Here is a 23,677-nt window from a genome sequence, read left to right on the forward strand (position 1 = left end):
AAGATCTAGCCAGGTCTAGTTTAGATGTATCGTACAGGGATGTCAGCCAGGCCGAATGTGTGGGAGCGATGGTATCTACCCAGTGCATACATATCTGGCGTCTAACTAAGTGAATGGCATAAAATAGGAAAGACCGCGCCACCCCCATGATGTTCTGATCTAAACCAAATATTACTAATGCTAAAGTAAGAGAAAGGTTTGTCTTAAGAATTGAATTCAAAGTAACATTGACCTCTTCCCAGAAACCTTTTATGTTGGGGCACTCCCAAAACATGTGGGAGTCGGAGGCTGCTGGGAGTAAACATTTGTTGCAGCATTTCCCTGCCTGGTATTTGGATAGCCGTAAGGGGGAGAGATATGCCCGATGTAAGGTAAACAAATGGTTCCGTCTCAACCAAGCCGGTTTAACAACTTTATATAGAAGAGAAAAGGAGTTTGTCCAAACTTCGCCATCCTGCAGCCCAGTTTCACTTCCCCATAACTCCATTGGGAGATTGAAATCCCCGTCCGACTCCTCCAAGGTGGACCAATACCAGAAGGCAACCTCCTTACTTCCTGTTTGTCTTCCTACTAAGTGGTGTTCAAGGAGGCTAGGTCTCCCAGTGTTAGGGTTCTTCCTGACTAATTCCCTGGCCCAACTACTAAGTTGCATGTATTTAAATCTTGATAAGGTTGGCCCTACTCTCTTTTTAAGCTCCTCCCACTCCAGCAGTGTCCCTCCAACAAACAGTTCCCCCCATCTTGAAAGCCCGGCTTCAACCAACGGGAGTGTCAGGCTGTCTTTCAAACACATTGGGAGTCCGGGGGAGTCCCATATCTGGGCATAGTTAGAGAAGTATGCCAGCCCCACTTTTGCTTTAATTTGCACCCAAATCTTCAATAGTGCTAAGAGAGTCTTTAACCTCACCTTTTTGAAGAACCTACGATCTCCGAACTTAAATAAAAACCCGTCTAGAGGAAGGTTGGCCCCGACCAACATTGCCTTAAATAATCTCCCATTTGAGGAATTGACTTTAGGAGCATCCTTGCATGAGAAAGCTGGAATGCCCACGCATAGTACAGCAAGTCTGGCAAGGCGAGTCCTCCTTTTTCCCTCCTCCTCCTTAGTTTTTTCCATGCCAGCCTTGTTGCTTTGTTTCCCCAGATTAAAGAATTAATTTCCTGTTGACATTTTTGGAGTTGCTTAGAGTCAAAGGCCAGGGGGATGGTGTTGAAAATAAAAGTAAGTTTAGGGAGGATAGACATTCTCACAATGTTGACTTTCCCAAACATTGACAGTCTGAAGCCGGCCCATGATTTCAATAAGGCCCTACATTCCTGGAAAACCAGATCTAAATTGGATTTGGCCAGGATATCTATGTCTTGCGTTATCTTAACTCCTAGGTACCGGATTGAGGAAATCACGGCAACGCTTGGGTTAATGATGTTCCATGTCATAAGCTCGGTTTTCTCAGCATTTATGTCATACCCCGAAATACGTCCGAATTCTTTTGCCCTCTCCACAACTATAGGGAAAGCCACAGCTGGGTCGGAGGTGTAGATAACGATATCATCCGCATACATCCCCACCCTTTTTGCCCAACCACCAAAGTAAAAGGAGGGGATATCTAGATCTTCTCTCAAAGATTGTGCAAGGGGTTCAATGTAAATGTTAAATAATAGGGGGGAAGGGGACAGCCCTGTCTCGTTCCCCTGCTTATCTGAAAGGGCTGGGTACAAGTTCCATTCACTAAAAGACTCGCGCTGGGGTTACCATATATAAGACTTATAGCCCTACAAAAGTTAGGCCCAATTGCAAACTTCCTCATTGCCACGGCCAAAGTATGACCAATTTACTCTATCGAACGCTTTCGTGGCGTCCAAGGTCATAATGGCCAGGGGCAGAGAGAAAGTTGATGCGATGTCCACTGACCCTATTAAGTCCTAAGTTAGATCCGCAAGTTGCCGTCCTCGGATAAAGCCTTTCTGGTCAGTGTGAATGATTGTACCGACTTCACTCCCCAACCGAGCAGCCAACACTGCAGCGAAGATCTTATAATCGCAATTAAGCAGCGAAATTGGTCTATACGAACCACATTTGGCTGAATCTTTCCCAGGTTTGGGAATTAAAACAATGGTTGCCTCCCCCCATGATTTAGGTGGGATAACCCCTTCTAATAGGATTTCATTAAATAGTCTACTGAGCACTGGGGTGATTATGGTCGCCAAAACACGATAAAGCTCACCAGGGAGCCCGTCGGGTCCAGCAGCCTTGCCCCGCTTCACCTTTTTGATGACGTCGCTCACCTCTAACTCCGAAATAGGTCTATCTAGCCGCTTACTTTGTTCAGGTGAAAGAGTCGGAGGGATATCTTATCTAACCATTTACCTCTTACCACCGGGTCGTCCAGTATATCTTCACTATATATATTTCGGAAGAAATCAAGAAATGCGGTTCCTATGTCTGTAGTGGAAGTTCTATCATTGGTCTCCCCCTCTACTCTGATGACTTTGATATGTTTTTTTGCCTGGTCAGATTTAATTTTCCAGGCTAAAATCTTACCCGAGGATTCACCATATTCAAAATTGGAGAGTTTACTAGCTTCCCACCTTTTTGCCACCCTTTCTTGGAGAATACTTTCAAGCTTACCCTTTAACTCCTTCCGTTGTTTCTGATCTTCTTTGGTTCCTGTACTCGAGCCAAGGTTTTGGTCAAGAAGGGCAAGTTCTTGTTCTATACTAGCAATCTTTGCCCTATAGACTTTCCCTCGGTGGGAAGCCCTGTTAGTGATATACCCTCTCAAATTCGCTTTGTAGGCCTCCCAAACTATCGCCAACGGGGCTGAGTTTAGATTAAATTCCATAAAGGACTCAGCTTCTTGGATGAAAAGATCTGTCTCGCTTTCCTCTAACAAAATTGTACGATCAAAAGACCAAGAAGTATGTCCAGTTTGATGAGATGTTTTTAAGGAGAAGGAAACGGCCGAATGATCTGATAGGTGCGAGGGCAAGTAAACCAACTCCTCCAAAGAGTCTCTTAATGTATAACTGAATAGAACATAATCTATTCTGGATTTATGATTGTATTTTAAATTATGATAAGATACACCTAGTGTGTTACCGGCCCTCTCCCTCCACGCGTCTGCTAACCCAAGCGTTGACATGATCACCCTGAGGGTTTGTCTGGATTTCTTGTAAGTCAGTGCCCTGGAATTGGGGGATTTATTCAGTTTAGGATTTAGTACTAGATTAAAATCACCCATCCAAATTATTGGGTCTTGAGTTGTTAACAGGTGGCTCTGAATTTTGTGCAAGTATTAAGGATCATCCTGGTTAGGGCCATAGTATCCCACCAAGTTATAAAGGCCCCCTTCTAATTTTACTTTGGCATATAACCATCTTCCACTGAGGTCTTCTTCATGTTCGATGATCTGTACCTCAGCTTGTTTTTTGAATATTATAAGAATCCCCCGAATGTTGGCGTTGTGATTAGTGCAAATAAAGTTATCTACCCACCTTACTTTCCTCAACATGTCCTTCACCTCTTGCTGAAGAAGGTGAGTTTCCTGGATGACAATGACCTGAGCAGGGGAATCTCTCAAATACTGTAATATTCTGTGTCTCCTCCCCCTTACCCGTAGGCCGTTGACATTCCAGGACAAAAACGTTATCCCCCTCATCTAATGTCTTCCCTCCCCGCCGTACTCATCAGGCCCATCATACCTTCTAAACAGAAAAAAGGCCCACCGCTCCCAAGGCAGATTAAACGAATCCTAAAAAGAAAAAGTTTATGATACGAGGTCCGATAGATGAGGAGTTTTTGTTTATTTTCCCTGCCCCCCCCTACCCTCTCTGGAAACCCACCCTTACTTAACCTGGCCAGTTGTTGCCAGGTTTGTTTCTCTAAGTTGCTCCTCTCTCGACCCTGTTGCATATATGTATAAAGTATACTACCCGACAGAGCTTAATCTATATTATTGGGCACAGCCATAGAGAAAGATCGGAGTGAAGATATTAGTGAAGAAAAGGTACAAGGAAATATGATACAGTGGGTGACCCCTATGGACATTCATCCCTCTATTGTGATCTCTCTAGTGAGCCCCCCCCCTTATAATTTTTTTCTTTCTTTTTTTTCTTTCTTTTCCTTTTTTTCCCCTTTTCCCTTTTCCTTTCTTTTCCTCTTTATATATATATTTTTTTCCCCTTTTCTTAGTTTCCCCCCTTTTTTTTTTTTTAATGAGCTATTTCCCGTCTATCCCGTATATATATATTTTTTTAAAACTAGATTTCTGTGTTCTCCTTAGACTAGTTATCTAGCTGACCTTAGTTACATTAATTTCCCAAAGATAGTTAGTAACAGAATCAAAAAGTATGCTAGTTCGTACAGGGTGGGGGATATTCAAATGTCTTATAGATATTATGTCGAAACTAGATGACTAGATCAATGTGCCCCCTGCACATAGTCACTGATTTGTGCTATGAGTTCATCTGCTTCCATAGGAGAGCGGATATTGTGCATTTTATTATTAAACATCACTCTCAAGAATGCGGGAAACCTCATCTGGACCTTCGCCCCCAGGGCCCTAAATTTCTCCATTTTCTGCCCCAACTCCCACTGTCTGTCTAAAGTCGTCTTGGACAGGTCAGAACGAACGTCAAAAGAGAAGTCTGGGGCCTTTAGTGCACTAATCTTAAGTGCCAGGTTTAAAATTTTCTCCTTAGTAGAATAGGTTAGAAAATTTACAAAAATTTTCCTGGGTTTTATTCTCCCTGGTTTAAGGCGAAATGGGTCTCTATGGGCCCTCTGTATGTCTTTCTCCAGTTCTTCAACGGTCTCCTCCAAATTCAGGGCATCTTTGAGTATAGACGCGACAAATTTTTTCATATCTCCTCCTCCTTCCTTTCCTTCCGGGACCTTCAGGAGTCTGATGTTGTTCCTTCTTGAGTAATTTTCCATAGATTCCACTCTATCCTTTGTTGCCTCTCCCTCTCTTCTTAAATATTGGATCTTTTCCTCTGCGCGGTCCAAATCTGCTTTTAGCTCTCCCACATTGTTTTCTAAAAGATCTGTTCTCACGGAGAGCACGTCTACCCTCTTATCCAGGGCATCGAGAGCCGCCTTTATCTCATTTTGGTTACGCTTTGACTCCGCGAATCCGTTCTTAATCTCAGATAGGAGTACCTCCAGTGATATCCCTTTCTCGCTATGACTATCGCTAGGCGCTAGCTCGATGCTGTTACCTCCAGCCTTTAAGGTCGAGGATTCAGGCCCTTCCAGGACCTGCTCCCCCCGTGAGATATCTGCAGATTCAGCGACCCCCGGACTCGTAGACATGGTCCCCTGAGTGTTGTCTGCTTCGCTCATATTTTTACTTTGAGGGCTGATCTCCCCAGTTCTGTGTGTAATTTCTAGAACCTGTGGTAGCACTTTGAAATATGTCCTAAGGGAGGTAGTAAGACGCACTGCGCTACTGCGGAGATTTCAGGGTTTATTTCTCACTGCTGGCTTAGGATCGGAAACCCGAGGAGTATTTGTTAAGATTTTGCCTGAAAAAGTAAAGGTGGATGGCCATGGGGTACCTAACTTACTGGTTCCTACTACTTCCACCCCGCCCGCTGCGTCTTTTACTTCACTGGGAACCCGATCCCCCTTTATGACCCCACACTTCTGTGACCCTAGCAAACTCTGGTCAGAAAGAGTGTTCCTCCCCTCATCTGAGCCGTCACCAGCCGAGGCAAATTTGGCACCCCCCTGTATGCAGATACCTCCTTTATTAGCCCCTTTAGCACCCCCAAGCCCACACTCCTTACTTGCAGGTGGTACAGGTCGTACAGAGTCAGATACAGTCTCCGATTCTAGATCGGCTAGCTCGACTCCCAGCCCTGCTCCAGACTTTGCCTCGGGTTTCAATCGGCGGGATTTTTTCGGTTTTCCCCTGCGGGGGGCGCGGGTCCTGGGCTTGTGTTTTTTTGTGGCTCCAAGTGGGCTTCTTTCTGCGTTGCCACCCCCTTCGGCAATGAATAGACACTGCCTCTCAAATGTCCGCGAGCCGCTGCCCTGCGGCTCTGCCGCAGCTCCACGGCTGCTACAGTCCACCGCGGGTGAGAGGCGAGAGGCGGGGCCCAATGGCCGCACATCGGCCGGGAGCAGCTCTGCTCTGCTGGATTGTCAATGCTCGCAGCTCCTAAAATTCCGCTGCGGTCACCGCAATAGCCGCTTTCGAGGGAGAGACCAGAAATTAAGGTGAGGAATAAGTATGGGCGAATTTTGCGAATCTCGCGTTCGCGAATTTTGCGGATTTGCGAACTCGCAATCCGCAAAATCCGCGAATTCTTGCGAATTTGCGGATTTTTTTTTTTTGTGTTCGCAAGGATTTCTGCCAGTTCGCGAGGGTTCCGTACCAGTTCGCAATTGCGAACTTACATTTCGGCACGCAACGGTCGCGATTATGTTGTTTCTACGTCTGGTTCATCATCACAGGTTCCCAGCACCCTCTGTTTCACCACTGCAACCCTCTGTTACATCAATGCCACCCTCTGGTTCATCATCACTGTAGATTATGGGGGGGAAAAGCAAGCACACCAGCCCTGCTTCAACTGACATGAATTAATTTGGGGTTAGTTTATTAATGTGTCACTGTTTTAAAATTCCAGTCTGGCACCTGCTTCCTTATCTGTAATTTGCTTTCTGTTGCAGTGCATTTTATTTCCCAGGACCTTTGTGGCCTACTTGTAGCTATTCTATGAGCCTGCTGTGAGGGTCAGAGCAGGGTCATACAATTGTTGCAACTAGCAACTGAATTCTGGAGGGGCCCCAGTCAGGAAGCACTACAGGGAATTGTTACTAATGATGAGTTTGAACTCTTGCACCTGCTGAGTGCTTTCAGTTTTGCAAAACACATTTTACTGCAATTTCGCGGGATTTGCGGGGCGCGAACACTCGCGAGATCGGATTCGGAAGCCGCAAATTCGTGCGAATATGCAATTTGTTTTTTTGCGGCGTGTTAGTTGGCAAGGTTTCGTGTGTTTTTGCGAGCCGCTCGTAGCGCAAGGCGCAAAGTTACCCTCGCGGTCGTTCAAGGGCGCGGCCATCTTGTTTGCCTGACGTATTTCCGTTTCCGGGCTCGAAGTGTAATCTCGCAAAGTCTGCGGCTTGCCAGTACAGTTTCCCGCGTGTTCGCAAGGAAAATCTCGCGCGAACTTACCCGCGCGGTCGTGAACGGGCGCGGCCATCTTGTTTCTCATTCATTGCTATTGTTCTAGGCATGGTCTTTGTATCCTCTCTAAATCTCTGCCATCCTTTGCTTGTTTGAGGTTTTTTTTATTCTATTTTACTTATTATCTATCCCTCTATTTTTCTAGCCCTATATTTTTGTGTTTACTGCTACTTTTGGTTAATTTCAAACTACTTTTTTAAACTCTTTTCTTTTCTTCTCTTCCCTATTCTATTTTCTTTATTCCTTTCCACCCAGACCATGGTGAAGGGAGCTGGGAAGCATCCCGAGAAGGGGAAGGGTCCCGCACCCCGTGTCCGGCTCCCGTGCGGGCGTTTGAGGGGGGAGGAGGTCGTACCCAGGGAGATCTTTAGCCCGGAGGAGGTGGACCAACTCATTTTTTATGTTCAGCGCCGCCTCCCCAGGACCATCATGGGAGGCGGCAAGATCAGTGCCGGGTACGGGGTCTGGGAGCGCCGGAAGCGGTGGGAGAAGGTGTGCCAGGCCATTTACCACCACTCTCGGGTCTGGCGCACCTACAACCAGGCCACCCACCGCTGGACGGATGTCCTGACCCGTGAGCGAGATCTGCTCAACCTCCTTGGCCTTGAGATCCCCGGGCTTGGTGAGTAGTAGTAGCTATTTCTTTACTACTATGTTTTCTCCTGCTGTGTTATTATATTGTAAATTTTTGTTTTTTACCAAGAGCAAAAATGCTGCTCATTACATTGTAGGTAAATTATATTTCAAAATCTTCTGTGCATTTCAGGTACACTGCTCTCCTTCTTCTCAGTAGTGTTGCTACTATGCTTATTTGTTTTAGATTTTGTGTTCATTTCATTGGCCTGTGAAATTATGTATGAGTGTAGTTTAAAGAACTGCGTAATGCTACACACTAAGGTTCAGATTTTTAATTACCGACGCATCCCTGCAAAGTAGCAGGGATGCACCAGTAATTGTGCGTCACGCCACCATCACCCATGGTGCGCCGTATTTGCAACGCGGCGCACCATGGGCCCAAAACGTCACCAAAGCGTTACTCATCTGTGCCGTAAAGGCGGCGCATTGCTGGAGTTGCGTCGCAACGATGGTGCAGCTCCATCAATGCTCGAGGGTGCCCTATCTCCCCAATGCTGCGTCAAGCCGTACGTCTGCTTCAAGCAGGCGCAGGGTTTGAGTCACGAATCATTGTCCTCAAAGTGACTGATTGAAATCTTGTAGATTTCCCTCAGCCACTTTTAGGATGCGTTCCTGCGCAGGAACGCCCTCCCTTGCGCCGGAACACCCCCTATTGGCGCAGGGCTTTACAGCGTGATGCATCTCCCATATGCGTCACGTTGTTAATATACGCCGCACCATTGCGCCTCTTTTGTGCTGTCGTTGCGTCACAAAAGTCACGCAACAATGGAGCAAAAGAGCCGCAAGGGGCTTCTAAATCAGCCCCTACAGACTCAAGTCCAGTCCTTCCTTTGTACACATGGCGATAAGAAGAAATAGTGGTGGTGGATTGTTAGTTTGAGTATTTTAATGACTGGTTAATGTAGTAGGAAACTTTAGTGTTGTCGCTGATCTTCAATCACGATGGACTTTGGCTATCACTTTGCGTGCTGCGGACTGCTGCCTGCCAATCCTAGGCAAACCTTTTTAGTACTTTGTTTAGTGAGTTACATAAGGTAATTTCCAATTCGACGGTCCGCAAATCAAGCAATACTAAAGTAATAACGTAGTCGACCACATGAGATTGGTCAATAATATATCCCGTGGAGTAGTTGTCTATTTGCTATTTCCCAAAAATATTTTGTTAGTTCTTTTGAAATGTTTGATTTGGTTGACAAATATCATCCATGTTTTCTGTTTTTCTTTCTTTCATGTTGTACATCAGCTTCCCCCAGGGGCAAGAGGAGGACACAGGAGGAGGAGGAGGGTGCTGTTGACGATGCAGGCCAGGACCGGGAAGGCGAGGGCTCCTTTGCTGGCCCCAGTAAGTTTTAATTTTAATATAGAGTACTTATTTTTTCCTAGCGTTCCTCATTCGATTTTTTCTAAATCGTCTTTGATCTTCTTGTAGACAGGATCTAAATTCTTATCCTGCCTCGACTATGACTCCGTGTAGTATTACTAGATTATTCTTATTAGTCTGTCTGTGTATCTAACTAAGATTGCACATTTGGCATTTCCATTGGACTCCCATTCTAGTCAGCAATAGCTCTATGCACTGAGTGCAGTCCTCTGGGATTGTCCATAATGTCTTTTCAAGTATGTATGTATGTATTTGAGCTTATATAGCGCACAGCTACCCGCAGTGGGTGTCCCGGCGCTTGCTTAGGGAACCCGTCCTGTATTCTAAATGTTTATGCTTTGACAATTGCCAACAATAAAAAGGTGAACGACCACCAAGAAAGAATAAGATACTACTTTACTTTTGTTTTGGATAGGAGGACAATCCATTCTACTACTGTTGCAGGGACAAATCTGCACAAACAGAACTATGGACACTAAATAATGCATTGCTTAGCTTATCAATTATAATAGGTGCTGTTAGACTTTCCACATACCTCAGTGATAACAGACTTTGTAGTTGAACCCCCAATCTCCTTACTGACTAGATAGTGTGGCAGAGTCATTTAGCTCCCAAAGTCACCGATGGCAGAGGCACGGACTTATGCTTGCAAAAATTCCAAAACCTTTAGCTCATCCACTCTAGTCTGGAGGACCAAAAACCACAGAGTCTATTTGAGTTTAAAAGCTTTACTAAAACTAAACACATTTATTGAAATCAAGTTTGTCATAAAAGTAAACGTTTAACTGGAAATGGAAAAGTGCTTAGTGCTGACGATTAATTGGACACATTTCTTGTGGTCGAGCCGAGCTCTCACCTGGTTTGAACTTGATCCTGCTTGTGTTCTTAGAAGTCAAGCTTCTGTCTGTTAGGAGAAAAAGTGGTGCGTGTTAAAAATAAAAAGCAAGCATTCATCAGTTGTGCCAAAAAGTGCAGCAAGACAACAGCCTTCCATGGAAAAAGGGACATTTTTACTTTACAGTAGACAGTCACAAATTATTAAATTGTATACAGTTTTTTTCACATTTCTTTCTTTCTCCTAAACCAAATATTATATAGTAGTGAGTGGTGTATTCTAACATTATTAAATGTACTTTGTAGGTGGAACATCTGGAGGCGGGGCCAGCGTCGAGGTGGTGGTGGCATTGGACGACGAGGACAACTCTGGGGAGGAGGCGGTGCAAGTGCCGGCCAAATCTGTGGGGGATGACACGGTGGTGGCGGGCAGAGGTAAGCTATACATTCCTTACTCATTTGAGATTTAAGACTGCAGAGTGTGCTTTCTGCACGGGTGTATTATAAATAAACCAGGTAGTAGGCTCCTCTAAATGTACTTCGACTTAGCTGTGAAGTTTTTGGCGAGAAGAATCCCAATCAGATCTGAGGTGAACTTGATGGAAGGGCTGAACGAAAAGCGAAAGAAGGGTGTAAGTAAGTGTGGAAGGACGAGAAATGTAATGATGACTGGCAAAGAAGAATGATATGTGTTTGCTTGGTCCCCGAGGTGGCTGGGAAGGAAAGAATATGGTATGGTGCATGGCTGGGTGAATGATGAAGCAAGGATGGGTTTAAGGAGAACAGCCTGGGTGGGTGAAACAGAAACTGTATGTGTGCATATACTTTGAATGGATGGATGCCTGGATCATTCATGGTACTATCTGACTCTTAGATAGCATATGTGTATCTAGAGAGAGTAGACGGTCACTGGATGAACTAAGTGTTACTTTGAAGAGCATGTAACACCGCACCCGCACGTCCGTTCCTGTGTAGGAAAGGGAAGGAAAAGAAGTTGTAATTTTGTCCAAATACTACCATGAATAGTAGCAGTAGTTTGTATTGCAACTGCAAGCACAGCATATATCCGGTTATTCCGGTGGACACTCCCTACCTCTCTTAATAACTTTAGTTTAGTAGTAGTACGTCATTCATGTGTGGGGGTATCACTGTTCACTCCATAATAAGCAAAGCACCTAAAGTCATCCCATATGTCATCAAATACATCCCATGTGAAGTGATAGATAATCAGATTATTTCGCTTCTTTATTTTCCTTTTCTAATACTCATTTGCACTGTAGGGTGAAAGCTAAATTAATTAAGCAGTAGCCCTTTTAAGAGAGTATTCTCCGTGCCACCCATAATAGAAAAGTAAGAGCTTCACCACCTGCATGTACTGGGCCGGTACAGTAACGCAAGTCTGTCTCACTCACCATGGTGTGCGTCTGTTTTTCTCGGGTGCAAGTTCACTGCGCTGGCATTATGCCGACTTGCATAAGATAACGTACCAATTTTCCTAAACAAGAGAGAAGAAGAAGAATAAGACTGGTGTACTGTCATAGTCGACTGTAATGGAAGTCCATAGTGCTTGTAGAATTTGTCCCTTAAACTCCCACTAATGTTAGAGCAAGGATGAAGAAGTCGGAGGTTACATAGATACTGTCCTCAATAGTTATGTACTGTGCTTTCAATTTGCTACTTGTACTGTGACAACTTTCTGCTCAATCATTTTGTGTTAATCTTAAGGAGCATTGGTTACAGACTATGTCTTTCTTTCTTCATGTAGTTTGCTCCTTCCAAATCCAAGACACCATCAAGGAGGAAGGAGCTGGCTCGAATGGCCCTGCAACGGAGGCTGGATACCACTGTCGCTGAATATCGGCGGCTGGTGGCCCTGGAGGAGGAGGAGACGCAGTCTGGTACAACAACAACGTCCAAGGGGACAGCTGCATCCTCCTCCGTGCGGGCTGCAGCCAGCGCAGTGCTCCAGCGGTACGGAGCCGGGCTACCAAAGCCCAACGCCGAGCAGCAAAGACAGCAGCTGCCCCCCACAGGATTTGCAAGGCACACCGGCGCCGCTTATCCCTCAGACTGTCCTACCTGGAGCAGGAGGTCCTGAACTATAAGAACTTGGTGGCGGGCCTCCGCTTCGAACTTGCCACCCTCCGCAAGGAGCATGATGCCCTGGCTGCTAGAAGGCAACAGCACCCTGCCATAGTGTCCCTTGCCCCTTTTTTAGAGACTTTTGGGGGGTGGGAATTGGGAGTTGGGTTTTTTGGGGACTTTTGAAGGACAATCGTTGGGGTTAGGGAGGGTCTTGCGGGAGATTATTTTGTTAGGGCTATAAAAATATAATTTTTGAAACTTTATCTGACCATACCTGTTTGAGTCTGGTGGGTGGGGGTTTAACAGTAAGTTTGTTTTCCTGAATAGTCCTGTGACTTTAGTAGTACTACCGTCAATCTCTTGTCTCTCCTAATACTCCATTATACTACCTCCAACCAAACACCTATCTTACCTGTAATTTCTGTTTGCAAGTAGTGCTAGGCCCAGGGCTGGCTCCACGGGAAATAGCGAATAAGGTTGGCAATCCTGGGCGGATAAAATTTCCTCATAGCGGTGGTACTAGTGGTGTGACACAGTGGCAGTTGCATGCCTATGAAAAAAAAGAAAATGAAATCTGGTTTGTCCTCCTGAGCAATACAACGGTACAATAGAGAATATAGCAGGTGACAGTACACTAGAACAGTGCCACATTGTAGCCTAACAAATGGTAAAGTATAACTACTAATTTGGTTGAAGTTCTTTGACATTAGCCATGGGTCGTTGTCAAGCAGAGTAAGAATATATCCTCGGATTTCTTCACCAGCCTGTTGGTATCACCGTATCCTCCCCAGCAAGTGTGTGGATTTATTGCTGTAATTTAGTCACACATCAATCAAAACCACACAGCCCGGGGGAAAAGGGTTAGGGTTTGAAAAATGGATGGGTACGGGGGTTTTTGGGAAAGGTTTTGTGAGACAAGAAAAAAAAGCACAGCATGGACAAACAATTGTGAACATAAACAAATCTTTGGGTACAAACCTATCCATCAATCTTTGAAAGTGCATGCACTACTGCATGCATGTCAGTGAAAAGTCAGTAGTACTTTCGACAACTGTGGAAGAAAGAATGCTACAGTACAGGGCGTGTGTGGAAATATTGATAACTATATTCAAGATAAGGTCTCTGTTGCCAGATACCTGAGAGCCTTGCTGGTCACTATAAATCCATTCACAACACTCAATGGGGTTGGTCTGGAAGGTATAGTAGATAGAAAAGGAGAAATTGCTCTTTTTCTAGGTGTCCCCTCACTCACCAGGGTTGCCCCTTGGTGACATGCTTCATCATTGGGGCCATCCCAGTCCTCTACGGGCTGGGGCGTGCTGCGACTTGCGAATTACGTAGGAGCACTTACAAATGACTATGTGTGGTGCAGATGTGATAGTGGAGTGGACTAATTGATGTGTTAAAGGATCAATTTAGAAGCAGAGAGAGATCCAAGAAATGCAGTCACAGTCCTAGAAAAACACAATGGATACTGTATCTGTATGTTGTTGTAGTTGTCCTGTTGAATTTGGTAAGTAAGTTGCATGCAGAAAAAAAATCCTCTTATTAGCGGCATTCCTCCATTGCAGCTGACGCTTCGTCCATCGATGTTGGTCACCACCAGAAGACACCCTGTAAAAAAGCACAGCATGGACAAACAATTGAACATAAACAAATCTTTGGGTACAAACCTATCCATCAATCTTTGAAAGTGCATGCACTACTGCATGCATGTCAGTGAAAAGTCAGTAGTACTTTCGACAACTGTGGAAGAAAGAATGCGACAGTACAGGGCGTGTGTGGAATTATTGATAACTATATTCAACATAAGGTCTCTGTTGCCAGATACCTGAGAGCCTTGCCGGTCACTATAAATCCATTCACAACACTCAATGGGGTTGGTCTGGAAGGTGTAGTAGATAGAAAAGGAGAAATTGCTCTTTTTCTAGGTGTCCCCTCACTCACCAGGGTTGCCCCTTGGTGACATGCTTCATCATTGGGTCCATCCCAGTCCTCTACGGGCTGGGGCGTGCTGCGACTTGCGAATTACGTAGGAGCACTTACAAATGACTATGTGTGGTGCAGATGTGATAGTGGAGTGGACTAAGTGATGTGTTAAGGGATCAATTTAGAAGCAGAGAGAGATCCAAGAAATGCAGTCACAGTCCTAGAAAAACACAATGGATACTGTATCTGTATGTTGTTGTAGTTGTCCTGTTGAATTTGGTAAGTAAGTTGCATGCAGAAAAAAAATCCTCTTATTAGCGGCACTCCTCCATTCCATCTGACGCTTCGTCCATCAATGTTGGTGACCAGAAGACACCCTGTCCACTGCCTGCCTGGCGGGTGCTGAATTGCAGCTCGCTAATGTGAAGCCTGACTCCATCCTTTTTTCCCCATTGCACAGACTGAAACCCGGCCTGTAATTATTCAACGAAAAACAGGAAGTGATATAATATTACAACACCACTGATAAATAAATATAAGGTATGTAGGGTGTGGAGTGCAAAAAGTCACACTTTGATTTTCCTAGTAGATAGTACAATATTTTTGACAGTGTGTACTCTGTCTGAGTCACCTTTTGAAGGATAAATAAGTATGGGCAAATTAATGTAGCGGATCTTTCCCCTCAAGCTAGGTGTACTGTAAACTGTGTTTTAGAACAAAATTAGATCTTCCCAGCAGTGCTCCCACCCAGACCCTTACTAAAGCCAGTCGCAAAAATGTAGAAGACCCCCAATCAAATCGCAAAAAACGAGGCCTAGCAGAAAACTGGTGACAAAACGTACTTTGAAAGTAAAAGTAGGCCCAAATACCCCCTTACCCACCGTGGATTGCATTCAAACCACTTGCAAGCAACCAAGCAAAAGTATCCATAGCCAGCATCGCTCCAAGACTCGAAAACCCCCCCACCCAAACACATGCAATCGAAATACTGCTAACCCTAACGAACACTAAGTTAAGAATAGTGGAAAAGGCTTTCTTTAACTATGCCAAATCCCCCCTTTCCCACCATGGATTTTCTTCAAATGACTTGCAACCAAAATTACACATTCTCACGAGTGCTCTAAGACCCCAGAACTCAGTTGCAAAAATGTAGAACACCCCGAAACACATGCAATCCTGCTGCTAGGGCTAACGAACCCTAAGTTACAAAAAGTGCCAAAAGGCTTTTCGGCGTGGATTTGTCCCAACCACTTCCACCCGGTATTAGACCTTCCCAGGAATGACCCAAGACCCGCCAACCCACCCGCCAAAAAGCATAACACCCCCAAACAGGCCAAAAGCAACATCTCCTACTTACAATATTTCTTGGCCTTCGGTCCAAACGCGCTGCGTAGCTAGGCCATAAGTCCGGTTTGCCACCACAGATTTCCAGAAAAGCAAATGCAATCAAGATTAGAGTGTCCCAGCAGTGCTGACAGACCCCGAAACTCACCCACAAACAGACGGAACCCCCCCTAAGAGCACCTCAAAGGCAAGCAAGTCAGCAAAAACATAAAAAAATGTGCCCCTCGGATGTGGTCCAAACCACTTTTATCCGGTATTAGAGCTTCCCAACAATGGCCCCAGAACCATCAACCCAAGAGAAAACGAGTAGAAGACCCCCAAACAGCCAAAGAGCAAAAGTACAAAAATGGGGACCTAGTTATTTTTTCCCAAATTTCCCAAATCACTCCGCGCGCGCTCTGCAGCTAGGCCCTAACTCCCCTCTGCCACCATGGATTTGCTTCAAACCTCTTGCAAAGTAAAGTATCCATAGCCAGCAGTGCTCCCAGGCCCCGAAACCCACCCACAAACACCAGGAAGCCCCCCAAACCGGCTCCGAAAACGCTACATTGAGCAAAATGTCAGAAATAGCAAAACAAAAATCGGCCTGGATTTTGTCCCAACCACTTTCACCCGGTATTAGACCTTCCCAGGAATGGCCCAAGACCCGCCAACCCACCCGCCAAAAAGCATAACACCCCCAAACAGGCCAAAAGCAACATCTACTTACAATATTTCTCGGCCTTCGGTCCAAACGCGCTGCGTAGCTAGGCCATAAGTCCGGTTTGCCACCACGGATTTCCAGAAAAGCAAATGCAATCAAGATTAGAGTGTCCCAGCAGTGCTGACAGACCCCGAAACTCACCCACAAACAGACGGAACCCCCCCTAAGAGCACCTCAAAGGCAAGCAAGTCAGCAAAAACACTAAAAAATTTGCTCCTCGGATTTGGTCCAAACCACTTTTATCCGGTATTAGAGCTTCCCAACAATGGCCCCAGAGCCGTCAACCCAAGAGAAAACGAGTAGAAGACCCCCAAACAGCCAAAGAGCAAAAGTACAAAAATGGGGACTTAGTCATTTTTTCCCAAATTTCCCAAATCACTCCACGCGCGCTCTGCAGCTAGGCCCTAACTCCCCTCTGCCACCATGGATTTGCTTCAAACCTCTTGCAAAGTAAAGTATCCATAGCCAGCAGTGCTCCCAGACCCCGAAACCCACCCACAAACACCAGGAAGCCCCCCAAACCGGCCCCCGAAAATGCTACATTGAGCAAAATGTCAGAAATAGCAACAAAAAAAATTGGCCTGGATTTTGTCCCAACCACTTCTACCCGGTATTAGACCTTCCCAGGAATGGCCCAAGACCCGCCAACCCACCCGCCAAAAAGCATAACACCCCCAAACAGGCCAAAAGCAACATCTACTTACAATATTTCTCGGCCTTCGGTCCAAACGCGCTGCGTAGCTAGGCCATAAGTCCGGTTTGCCACCACGGATTTCCTGAAAAGCAAATGCAATCAAGATTAGAGTGTCCCAGCAGTGCTGACAGACCCCGAAACTCACCCACAAACAGACGGAACCCCCCCTAACAGCACCTCAAAGGCAAGCAAGTCAGCAAAAACACTAAAAAATTTGCGCCTCGGATTTGGTCCAAACCACTTTTAGAGCTTCCCAGCAATGGCCCCAGAGCCGTCAACTCACCTGCAAAGAGGTAGAACAACACCCCCACAGGTGCTGAGTCTTTCTTCATTGGGCGTAAACCAGCCCTCTGCTTTGATGGAAATAGGAATCTGGAGGAGGAGGATAGAGGAGCATGTTCTTCTGAACTTGTGAACCTGAGGAATGCAGACTGCGGCACCTTCAAATCAATTAGCAAACAAGTGAAGACAGTTCTGCTGATGGGCTTGTTTTTGTGATTATCTGATTAAAGTTTGAATTATATTAACTGTGCACAACAAAGAAAGACAGACACACAGGAATAAAAGTGAATAAGGAAGAAAAAGAAAGTTATTGATTCGTTGTCTCATTTTCAGGGCTCGGTATCACGGTCCAGGAATGAGAATAAGGCTTCTGTCACCTGACAGAGAAGAAATTCCCTCATCTATGTTGCTGGCCACCTCGTCTTCATCCGGCGCGCTTTCTCGTACTCTGAAATCTGGTGGTATGAGGTGCTGATTCATCTTGATCATTGTTAACCTCTCCACATTTTTGGGCGAGAGGCGGCTCCGTTTGGAAGTTACAATGCCACCAGCAGCACTGAAAACACGTTCAGAAGACACGCTTGCGAGTGGGCAAGACAAGTAGTTTAAAGCCAGGTTGGTGAGCTGTGGCCACAATTCTTTTTTCCCATGCCAATACGCCAATGGGTCAGCATTAACATAGACCTCTGTTGAGTCATTCAGATAGTCCTTCACCATCGACTCAAGGTTCTCCTCCAAGGTTCCTCCACTTTGCTTAGCTGTTGCTGTGACCTTTTGAGAACCAAACCCAAGCCGAGCTAGCCAATCCTCTTCAGCCTCCAATGTTACTGTTGTGTCTGGTGGTGCAGATGATCCGGTTGCCGGTCTTTTTAACGGCTGAGAGGTCACTTGTGCCGCAGCCACAGGTGCAGAAGTGGATTGTTGTGACTGTGGATGGCCTGCTGATACTGATGTACTGCCTTTTCCTTCAATTTGCTGCTGTTCTCTTTCAAACCTCTTGGCTGAGGAGACTATCCACTGTTTGTACTTTGTAACATCTTCATCAGCAAAAGGAAAGAATGCTTGGCCTGCCAGCGCCTTTTTGTAGCGTGGATCCAGAATAGTAGCACAAATGTAATGCTGGTTTGAGTGGATCATTTTAAGACGTTCATCACCTTGTAGGTGCTCTAATAATTTCTCAGCCAGAACAAAAGGGTCTTGGTTTTCTTCATCTTTTTCAAACACAGAACACACCTCCTTCAGTTGGTGCTCCAGTATGTACAACAATGGGATAGCTTTTCCCAAATTACAGTCCTCCTTGCTGACTGCACGCGTGAAGAACTCAAAAGGACGAAGCATGCGTGTCAGGCTTTTAACTATGTTCCATTGCGCCGCACCCATCCTCAGGTCCTCCTTCTGAGCTGTACCCTGTGTTAAGAAATAGTGATCGAGTACCGTATACTGCTCATACAGACGCTCAAGCATGTAGAAGGTTGAGTTCCAACGTGTTACCACCTCCTCGATGAGTGCTTTCACTGGCATTTGATGTTCATATAGCAGGCTCCTCAGCTGCTTCCAGGCCTTAAAAGAATGGCTGAAATGGTTGCACATTTTTCGGCAGGTGTCCACTACTCTGTACGCTGCACTGTCTTTATTACCCAAGAATTTTTGGACAACCAGGTTTATACAGTGCGCCAAACACGGCACTCTGAAATAGTCACCCAGCTTCATGGCCTTAACTATATTGGCGCCATTGTCCGTGGAAACATAACCAACCTGGCGTTCTTTTGGGGACAGCCAGTTAAGGACCTTTGTGTTAAAGACATCCAAAATGTTTTCTGCTGTGTGACGTTTCTCCGAACCAAACATGGCTAGTGTTGCATGTTTCCGAGCAGCTTTAAAAACAATGTCCGGGTCAACACCTGTGTTTAGCTTTGCTTTAGCCCCTGAAAAAGAGACCCAGTGTGCAGTGATGCACATGTAATCAGCACCTGCGCCACTGGTCCACATGTCTGTTGTCAGATGTATAGTGTGAACAGCACTCTTCTGCAAAGCTGCCCCAATCACCTCCAGAACATCTTCATGTAGTGCTGGAACCGCAACTCGGGCAAAATAGAACAGGCTAGGAACCTTCCATTTAGGGCAGAGTGCTGCCACTAATTCTAGAAAACCAACCCCTTCTACAAAAGAAAAAGGGAGAAGGTCTAGAGCTAGCATTTTAGCCAGCTTAGTGTTATACAGACGCGTCAGTGGGTGGTTGCGTTCATATTGCGCTTCTGTAAACAACATCTTTTTAATGTTGCCCTGGACCAAGGATTTACGGGATGATAATGATATCTTCAACCCAGTTACCCTCGCTGATGAACTTTTTCGCATTGATGTCTCACTCTCTCCCACACTCTTAGTGTGGCTCACATGGGGTGTGCTGCTGACAGGGGTACTGGGTGTAAGTGAAGTGTTTGAATCGTCTTCTTCCTCCTCGTCATCATCAGATGAAAAATCTACGTTTTCATTACGTGCAATTCGGGCTTCCTTGACCGCCTCTAGTTGCGCAAACCATTGGACAGGGTGCGCTCTCCTAAGATGACCTCTCTGGCCTCCGGTACCATAGTTGGTACCAAACTTACCACGACTAACTCGAAGCTTACAAATGCTACAAATGGCTACGTTTTCCTTTTTTGGGCAAACACTAAAGAAGTCCCAAACTGCAGACTTGAAATGTCTTTGGGGGCCGGAGGAGGCGGCGATACTGGTGGTGGTGGTCCTGCTGCTAATGCCAGATGAAGTGGAGGATGTGGATTGCCGAACTTCAGTACGTTTTGCACTTTCACCACCACGAATTGAGGTCGAGGTGGATGGAGGTCCCTTCTTGCGAGAAAGAAATATGGAAGCGGTAGGTGTTGGTGTCCTAGTTGACTCCAAATCTAATGATTGTTGTGTTTCCATTTCCATTGCCTCCTCGTCGACATCATCATCACGCTCAGCAGCTTCTCGGGATAGGGTCAAAATGTCTCTTTGCTGCATGCCCGCTGGGGCTGCAGTGACCCTTATGATGACTGGCTCGTCGTCATCGTGAGAGGCTTTACCAGCAGCAGTATCCGTCACTACTTGTTGAGCCTCATCACACTCCATAGCTATGAGTTTTTCGACGACCTTCCTTTTACGCTTAGGTACCTTTGTCAGATCATGGTGTGCCTCACTCTCAGAGTGCCGTGATGATGGTTCCCAATCTTCATCCAGAATGGGATCATCAGAAGGAGGTGGGCTTGAAGAAGATGTAGACACCAACCTTGATCTTTTCCTTGCTAGGGATGTGGAAGACAATGAATGATCATCAGGAGGAGTGGCTTCCAATGATACCTCGGCTTGATTGTCGATTTCCTGATGTGCCCCTACTTCGGGAGGAACAACTATTGTGGGCACTTATGACCCTCCATGCACCTCTGCTTGCGCTTCTCCTTGCGCTGCCTCTCCTTCCACATGTACTTGGGCTTGTACTTGCACATGGTGTTGTTGTTGCCGCTGTGGTTGTTCAACACTTGTCAGATGACTTACAACAACCTGTGTTGATTCAGGGACATTGTTGCTACTTTCTTGCGATGAGCCAACATCACTGGTCGATGGTGATTGGAGAAGTACACTGACTGCCTCTGAAGCACCCATGGGCTTTGACTTAAGTTGGCGTGGTGGCGGAGGCACTGAACCCAATGGAGCGGGGGTGCTGCTCCCAGCTTGGTCCCCAGCAGATCCTGCTGCTGCTGCAGGCGTACTTTTCTTTTTGCTCCCAAAAAACGCGGCGGCCGGCACACCAGCCTCCTTGGTAACTTGCTTCTTCTGCTCCTTACTAGCAACTTTCTTGCTAGAGGATTTACGGAGACCTTTTTTTGGGGCCATCTTCTTCAGAGCAGGTCAGACAGCAGGCCTCAGTTGCACGAATTGTAGAGTTGTCTGAGGCCAGACGTGACGTCGCGTGACGTTATGCTGCACACACACACCGCTACAGGACTTCTTCCTGGCACTGGTGGTTCTCTTGAGTCTTGTGCACCTAAAAGCAATGGAAGACAGAGGAACATCAGTTCAGTTATACACCCCAAAAAAATCGAAAAAAACCCAGAAAAATCAGCACAATCCCATTCCATCCATGCCCTCCATGATGTTTAAGTTCAAGACACCCCACAGAAAGACTAGGCCCATGCTAGACTCAATACTCCTGGTGAAAAGGCCACAAGTACAGCCCCCAAAAACGAAAATCACTGAAAAATCAGCACAATCCCATTCCATCCATGCTCTCCATGATGTTTAAATTCAAGACACCCCACAGAAAGACTAGGCCCATGCAAGACTCACTACCCCTGGGCATAAAGGTTGAAAAGTAGGCAAAATGGTTGCAGGCCTAACAACAATGCCTGCATTCAAAATGGCCACTTGCCTCCCAGCACATGGCCAGGGCCTGTAGCAGCACTCAAAATGGCCCCCAGCCACATGGCCTGTCCCTCCCCATGAACACCCCCAAAAAACGAAAATCACTGAAAAATCAGCACAATCCCATTCCATCCATGCCCTCCATGATGTTTAAGTTCAAGACACCCCACAGAAAGACTCAGTCCACCCACCACTGAGTACCCCTGGGCAAAAGGCCCCAAAACAGCCCAAAAATCGAAAATTCCAAAATTGTAGTTGCAGCAACTGTAATGCCCCAAACAAACTTACTTGTGAAATTTCTAATCCAAAAGTGATCCAAAGAAAGTCAAAAAGGCCTCAAATCCAAATATCCAACAGCATCCACAACAAGCATTTACAATGCAATAGGTCTCGCATTAGGAAAGTTTGAGCTATTGGTATTGTAAATGACAATTTTTTTATTTATGTGTTGGTTTTGAAAATAGCAAAATTAATAGCTTTGTCATTTACAATGCCAATAGTTATAATTTTCGCAAATGTGACACCTATAGGATTTGTAATGCAATATGTGTTGTATTTACGTGACTTAAATGTATTGATATTACAAATAATGGCTTTTAATTTTTTTAAATAATACTTAAATAAATGTTATTGTAATTGATAAAGGCAATAGCTTACACTTTTGTAAATAACTTTTGTGAAGATTATGTTCAGTGTATTTTATTGTGACGAAAATCCAAAAACAGAAGTGAAATATTAACATCTTTTTTGTGACATTTGTAATAAAGCTTGAAACATTGAGAGAACATATTTGAACCAGTTATTGTTGAATGGTTGCACAGATTGATGCTGTGGTGGCGCTGAGTGATGTGGGGGCGACGAGTGATGCTGTGGCGTTCAGTGATGCTGTGGTAACGCATAATGATGTGGTGCTCCTGAGTGATGCTGTGGTGGTGCAGAGTGATGCTGTGGTGATGCGATAGATAGATAGAGTGAGGGCGATAGATAGAGTGAGGGCGATCGGAAGCACTTCACGCGGACGTCACGGGCCATGTTAAACCTGGAAAAGAGACAAAACAACATTAGCTGAGCAAAATAACGCAGATGCTTACCTCTAACATCCAAAAACAGCAGCATACCCACCGTAGGAAGCACTTCGTGCACAGCGGTGCACACCACTGCACGCGGACGTCACGGGCCATGTTAAACCTGGAAAAGAGACAAAACAACATTAGCTGAGAAAAATAAAGCAGATGCTTACCTCTAACATCCAAAAACAGCAGCATACCCACCGTCGGAAGCACTTCGTGCACAGCGGTGCACACCACTGCACGCAGACGTCACGGGCCATGTTAAACCTGGAAAAGAGACAAAACAACATTAGCTGAGCAAAACAAAGCAGATGCTTACCTCTAACATCCAAAAACAGCAGCATACCCACCGTCGGAAGCACTTCGTGCACAGCGGTGCACACCACTGCACGCGGACGTCACGGGCCATGTTAAACCTGGAAAAGAGACAAAACAACATTAGCTGAGCAAAACAAATCAGATGCTTACCTCTAACATCCAAAAACAGCAGCATACCCACCGTCGGAAGCACTTCGTGCACAGCGGTGCACACCACTGCACGCGGACGTCACGGGCCATGTTAAACCTGGAAAAGAGACAAAACAACATTAGCTGAGCAAAACAAAGCAGATGGCTTACCTCTAACATCCAACAACAGCAGCATACCCACCGTCGGAAGCACTTCGTGCACAGCGGTGCACACCACTGCACGCAGACATCACGGGCCATGTTAAACCTGGAAAAGAGACAAAACAACATTAGCTGAGCAAAACAAAGCAGATGGCTTACCTCTAACATCCAAAAACAGCAGCATACCCACCGTCGGAAGCACTTCGTGCACAGCGGTGCACACCACTGCACGCAGACATCACGGGCCATGTTAAACCTGGAAAAGAGACAAAACAACATTAGCTGAGCAAAATAAAGCAGATGCTTAACTCTAACATCCTTTGTTTTTTGAGGAGGTGGGGTGACCTAACAACAAATTGCTGCCATCTCTTCCGCCTTAAAAAAAAAGCTGCTTTTATTTTATTTTTTGAGCCATCTGAGATCGGTGGGAAAAAATGTCACCCATTTCATTTTGTGGCTCGTGCAAGCGTAATGACTCATGCCCACACACAAGTCTTCATGCAAGCTCAACCC

At 45.7% G+C, this 23,677-nt stretch overlaps 1 protein-coding gene across 1 annotated transcript in view; it reads left to right on the plus strand.

The window, feature by feature from the left end:
- SPEF2 (sperm flagellar and cilia associated 2) overlaps positions 1-23,677 on the plus strand; it is a 1,087,451-nt gene that overhangs the window by 295,561 nt on the left and 768,213 nt on the right. The gene's annotated exons all lie outside the window — the stretch shown is intronic.

The sequence above is a fragment of the Lissotriton vulgaris genome, chromosome 3_1 (assembly GCF_964263255.1).
Source record: "Lissotriton vulgaris chromosome 3_1, aLisVul1.2, whole genome shotgun sequence".
Classification (NCBI taxonomy): domain Eukaryota; kingdom Metazoa; phylum Chordata; class Amphibia; order Caudata; family Salamandridae; genus Lissotriton; species Lissotriton vulgaris.